Source organism: Nyctereutes procyonoides, unplaced genomic scaffold, assembly GCF_905146905.1.
Source record: "Nyctereutes procyonoides isolate TBG_1078 unplaced genomic scaffold, NYPRO_anot_genome, whole genome shotgun sequence".
In the NCBI taxonomy this organism is placed as follows: domain Eukaryota; kingdom Metazoa; phylum Chordata; class Mammalia; order Carnivora; family Canidae; genus Nyctereutes; species Nyctereutes procyonoides.
In genome coordinates this window covers 33,078,896-33,084,895 of record NW_026575042.1, presented here as the reverse complement: position 1 = coordinate 33,084,895, position 6,000 = coordinate 33,078,896, and positions in this window count along the sequence as shown.

Sequence of the window (6,000 nt, the reverse complement as noted above, 5' to 3'; positions counted from 1 at the left end):
ATGGCAGCCCGCCCATAGGCCTACATTCCATGTGGCTAAAAATTTACAAGTTATAAATCTAACAAACTTTTAAATAAAATATGTTTTATCCTCCTACTCTGACAAATATTTTTTTCAAAACAACATGAAAGGCCAGGTTTGAATTTGGAATTTTTGAAATCCTCAGAATTTCACACCAGAATGCAGCAGAATTTGTCTCCCAACCATAAATTCTGGCTCACCTTCCTTCTCTTCCTACTCTGACTCTTTCTCATTCTTCAAGGATGGTAACTGGCTCAGCTCAACCCAAACATCCAATTTCTATTATCAACTACTATTCTCTTGGCCACTTCTCAGCTCTTAGGGAAATCTCCTTTGATCTGTGGACCCTTCAACCTGATAGGAGGAGAAGCATTGCTAGAGTTGTCCCTTCTAATTTGGGCCTAAGAGTGCTACTGTTCTTGTCCCTTTTTCCTCTCGTATTCACACCAAAGGGCAGAAGAGTTATATCTTAGAGAAGAGAGAAGAAGAGATGAAATTTTAAGACATTTTGAAATTGTAGTTTGTGGCAGAACTTGCAAGTTGCCATTCAGATTCTATTCTCTTCTTCCTTAATATTAGAACTTCCACTTTACTTGGCATGTCCATGCACCTATGAAAGGACTGTATTTCCAGATTCCCTTCCACTTAGGCATGGCAAAGTGCCTAGGTTATGGGCCAAAGAAATGTTAAATGTTATGTGGGATGCTAAAAATTGGAGGCTGTTTAAAAGGCACTGACTCAGCTGGGAGGTGGGTCCTTTTGTTCTCCCTTCCTCTTTCCTATTGTCTGAAATGCTGAAGCTTCAATAGCTGTCTTGAACTGTAAAATAAACTTGAAGGTAGATGTATTTGGATGGTGGACCACAAAGACAGAACCTGAGTCCTTGATGACAGTGGAACTGTTGTACCAACTGTGCCTGGCCTATCTCCAGACTTTTATTTATTCTTTTAACATGAAAGAAATAAATTTCTGTTTTGTTTAAACTTTGTAATTTCAGGTTTTCTGTGATTTTAGCCAGAATAATGCCCAATTCAGTTTTCAACTGGACTGGACTGGATTAAGAAAGTTAAAGAATCTACCCAAAATGTAATACAAAGATAGGAATGGACATTTTAATAGAACACTGTTGAGAGTAATGATTCAATGTTAAGTCTGTGGGGCCTCTGTAGTTTTGAAGAATATAGTTTCATCAGAGTGATGGAGAAGGAAATCTTATTTCAAGAGCTCAAGAAATTAATGGTTAATTTAAAAAAAGGAAATAAGGTTGAATTCTACCAAAACTTTGACAGGTTAGAGGAAGAGAGAGAAGATGTGAAAAATGGTTTTTTGAAGCATATGGCATCGCTAGACAGAACTAGGGAATATAGCTGAAGAAGTAAAATCTGGGAAAACAATTGAGGCTTTCCTTCTTTTCTTCCTTCTGGAGGAAGCTAGAAACAGATGGGAAGGATGAGAGATGGGGAATTATGGAATATTTTGATGTAGAGAAGAAGATCTTGATTTTCTCCTTAAAATAGAGATAAGGTCCTCTGCAAAGAATTGGAAGGCAAGGTGAGTTGGGTTTTAAAGACAGGAATGTGAGAAAGGTTTGGAATAGCCCCATACCACAGCTACAAAAGGATTAGATCTTTCAAATAAGATTTTAATCATAAAAAGAGCTACTGTTTATGATACCCGTTCTATGCTGTTTATTATGCTAGATACTTTACACACATTGCATCACTAAAGATGAAAAATCTTCTCAATTTTCTACCTCCCTCTATGACTGCTCTTTCTCAGTCTCTTTTGTGGGATACCCTTTGTGGCTGTTTGTTAAATATTGGTGGTCATCAGGGTTTCATTCTTAGTCTTCTCTTCTTATTCCCACTAGGTAACTGCTATTTCTCCCATGATTTCTATTACCATGTGTATGCTGCTGACTCTCAAGTATATATCTTTTTTTTAAAAGATTTTATTTATTTATTCATGAGAGTCACAGAGAGAGAGGGGCAGAGACATAGAGGGAGAACCAGGCTCCCTGTAGGGAACCTGATGTGGACTCGATCCAGGACCCCGGGATCATACCCTGAGCCAAAGGCAGACACTCAACCACTGACCTGCCCAGATGCCCCCTGGGCTTTTACATTTAAAAAAATTGCTGACCCTTGATCTTGGGCATCAAACTAAGGTGGTGGCAGTGAGGGATGAGAGATATCAACGACACTGAATCAATAGGACTTGGGGCATGTCGGGATGTGAGACTGAGGAACAATAATATTATATTCAAGGTCTGTAATTGTGGCAATGATAATGAACACTTCCATGGCCTTACCATGGAAGTGGCACTGAACCAAGTCTTTTAACATATTAACTCTTTGCTCTACAGTCCTATGAAATAAGTGCTATTCTTATCATTTCCATTTCAAATATGAGGAAACTGGATCACATTAAGTCAAGTAGTTTGTTCAAGGTCATACAGCTAATATGAAATGAGAACTGAATCCAGGCTATCTGGTTCTAGAATCTCTACTCTTAAAATGATTCCCAAAATTCACAGAGACAGGAAATTCAGCAGGAAAAATAGGTTTGCAGGGAAATAATGAAAGTAGCTTCAGACATGTACATTGAGAAGTAGTCTGGAGCATCCAAGTGAATGTCCAGTAGGCAGTTAGATAAATAAGTCTGATGCTGTGTATTTAGGGTCTTGGGTCTAGCTTTGAGATATAAACTTGATGGGGCACCCGAGTGGTGAGTGGTTGAGCATCTGCCTTTGGCTCAGGGTGGTTGAATGTGGCGGTGTTCCAATAAAACTTTATTTATGGACACTGAAAATTGAATTTCATATCATTTTCATGTTATAGAATGTTATTATTTTCATTTTTAAAAACCATTTTGAAGTGTAAAAAGCATTTGTATCTTGTGCACCATGCAAAAATAGGCAAGGTGCCAGATTTGGCCTTTGGACTATAATTTGCTAACCTCTGGGCAAGATCATCTTTTGGTGAAATACTGCAGTAGCTTCTTAATTGGTCTCTCTGCTTCTTATCTTGCCTCTGAACACCAAGTCAATTTTTTTATGATGCCCAATTAACCTCAGGATGACCCTTATAATGTCCACAAAGTTCTTTGTAATCCGGTCTCTGTTATTCCAACCTCATTTTTCAACACTTTTCCTCCTGTACTATCTTTACTGTTTGCTACTCAACTACATCAAGTTTCCCAAACATGCAAACTTCTTCCTCTAGGCTTTTTTATATGCTCTTCCTTTTGTTTAGAAACTCTTCCTAACCTTCTTCTGTTTCTCCCATTGGTCCTTCAGGTCCCATTGTATATATCTCTTCCTTCATATTTAACTGGGCTTCCATGTCTGATTAGGTGTCCTTTCTCATGTTTATATAGGACCACATTGAAATACTGTCTCGTTGCATTGTAACTGTATATTCATTTCTGACTTAACCTGTAGACTGGAACTGAGCTTTTTCACCTGTATACCCATATTGCCTGTTTTAGAAGCACATTTGATGAAGATATGATTCCCTGGGGTAATTCTTCAAGGAAAGTATTATTATCTCCATTTTATAAATGAGAAAACTAAAGCTCAGAGAACATGAATGTTTTTTTTTCCCAAATCTACACAGTATATATTGGAATAAAGCTTTGTTCATGCTCATTCCACTACCCCATGCTACCTCCCAAAGTTCAAGAATAACAAGAAAGATAATTGCCTCATAAAGTCTAGTTTTCTCAACATCATTAGAAATCTTCATTCCTAGTCTCTAGACTGCCTGTGAGTCATAAAGATCATTTTAAACATCTTTATTGTCCAGGAGTGTACATTTAGATATTTTTAGGGGTCCTATTCTACCCCTTTTGACATTTTTCCTGCAATCCCTTTTTTTTTTCCCTCTGCAATCCCTTTTTGATATTATTCCTGCAATGTCTCACCACTCACTTGAAGGACTTTTCCTTTTTCTACCACCTTCCCTAATAGTAAAGTGTTGAACAAATTCAGGATTGAGGTTCCTTTAGTCCTACCTGCTTGACTCAACCTGCTTGACTGGAGGACTATCTCAGTTGTGTAGCACTGAGCCCTGGAAAGTAAGTTGGTGACTAGCAACCCTCAGTTAGCACCACAGGCCATATGGAACAGGTGGGAGTTGTAAAAAGATATACATTGTCCTAAGACAGATAGGGATCTTAGATAATGGAGAAATAGCCCCCAGGGACAAATGGGCTGTGTTCCAAAAATTCAATTTTAAATTGACTGTTTGGAATGCAGAACACATTTTCCCTTAGACACAATGCTATGAATAATTGCAGTTATTTTCCCAGGAAAGTCCACACAAGCTTGTTTAACCCATAATGTTGCAGAAATATCCGCTAAGACATTTTGGATTTACATCGAGTGCATCCTTTAAATCCCTACCACTCTGAATTATAAATTAGCTATGTACATAGCTGCCATTTCAACTAGACTGTGAACTCTTTGAGGGCTGGAAACTGTTGAATTATTCATTTTTGTATTCTGAATGCCTAGCATATAACTGACAATAAATGTTGGTTGCATAAATGAATGAACAAATTTAATAGGCATTTGAATAGAGTTGAAAGTGTGTTAGGGAATAAAAACAGTAACATTTAGTGAGTACCTTAGTATGTGTCTGGCACTGTACTAGACAGATGATCAATAAAGCAAACTGCTTTGTTTAGGCTAGAGGTAGGGATAAAGAAGCTGAAGGCAATTTAATATTTGAGATATAAAATAAATGGGTGCTACATTTACTAAATTAATGTTTTTGGATGATACCATTGGATAGATCCACTGATTTGAAAAAAGTCACCAAAAAAATATCATCAGGGATTGGTATGCAAAGAGAAGCGCTTCTGAGGGGCTCTAAGTAGGGAGAGGTATGACCACAGCTAAGGAGCAGAAAATGGAAGATAAGTTTTGGTAACAGGGAACAGCAGTCAGGGAAGAATGGAAGAATTGGTTTGGATTAGGCCCTGTTTAATTCCACCTGGTTTATTGCTCCCAGTAAAAACGTATTTGCTCTGGCCAGTCTCTGATTTGTTGTTGGTTTAGATTAAATTATTATCACTCTCCCATAGATAAAGGTTAATCAGATTGACTTCTTTCCACAGTGACAGAAAACGCTTGTTAAAATTTGGTAGGGATGGTGTTTTAGCTTAGTCTGCTGTAACACAATACTATAAACTGGGTGGCTTAAACAGCTAACAATTATTTCTCACAGTTGTGGATGCTAGAAATGTGAGATCAGGGTGCCAGCATGGTCACTTGGTGAGGGTTCTCTTTTTGGTTGAAGATGAGGCTGATTTCCCATTGTATCCTCACATAGCAGAGAGAGTGAGGGAGCTCTCTGGAGTCTCTTTTGTAAGGGCACTAATCCCATTAATGAAGGCTCTATTCTCATGACCTAATTATCTCCCAAAGGCTTTACCTTCTGATACCATCATGTAGGGGTTGGGATTTCAGTCCATGAATTTGGGGAGCAGGTGAGGGCACAAACATTCAGTCTGTATGTAACAGATGAGAATAACTTTGAAGGCAGTGGAATGGAGATCTAGGCTGTCAGGGAGAATGTAACCTGGGAAGTTGGGAGAGGGAACATTACCTCTGGATAGTTTTTGGTGGAGAAAGAAAAAGTGGGGGGGGGGGGTCGGGGGAGCAGAGAAAGAATGGTGAAAGAGGCGGGGAAAGGGAGGTGAACAATTATTTCATAATTTTATAAAGGGCCTAACCACTCAGAAAGTCCCTCTCACTTACTGCCAGTCTGATCTTTGTTCTCTGAAAGTATAACTACAACTACTTATGCATTTTCTTCATTTTTCCCAAAGTGCTTGAGTATAATCAACAAATACTTGTTGATAGATTATTCTGAGGGTTTAAAATCAATCCATACATCTAGTTTTATTAAGGATCTTAGAATTGACATTGATCAAGCTGAGATAAGAACTGTCTTTAAAATTGTAAGACATTTT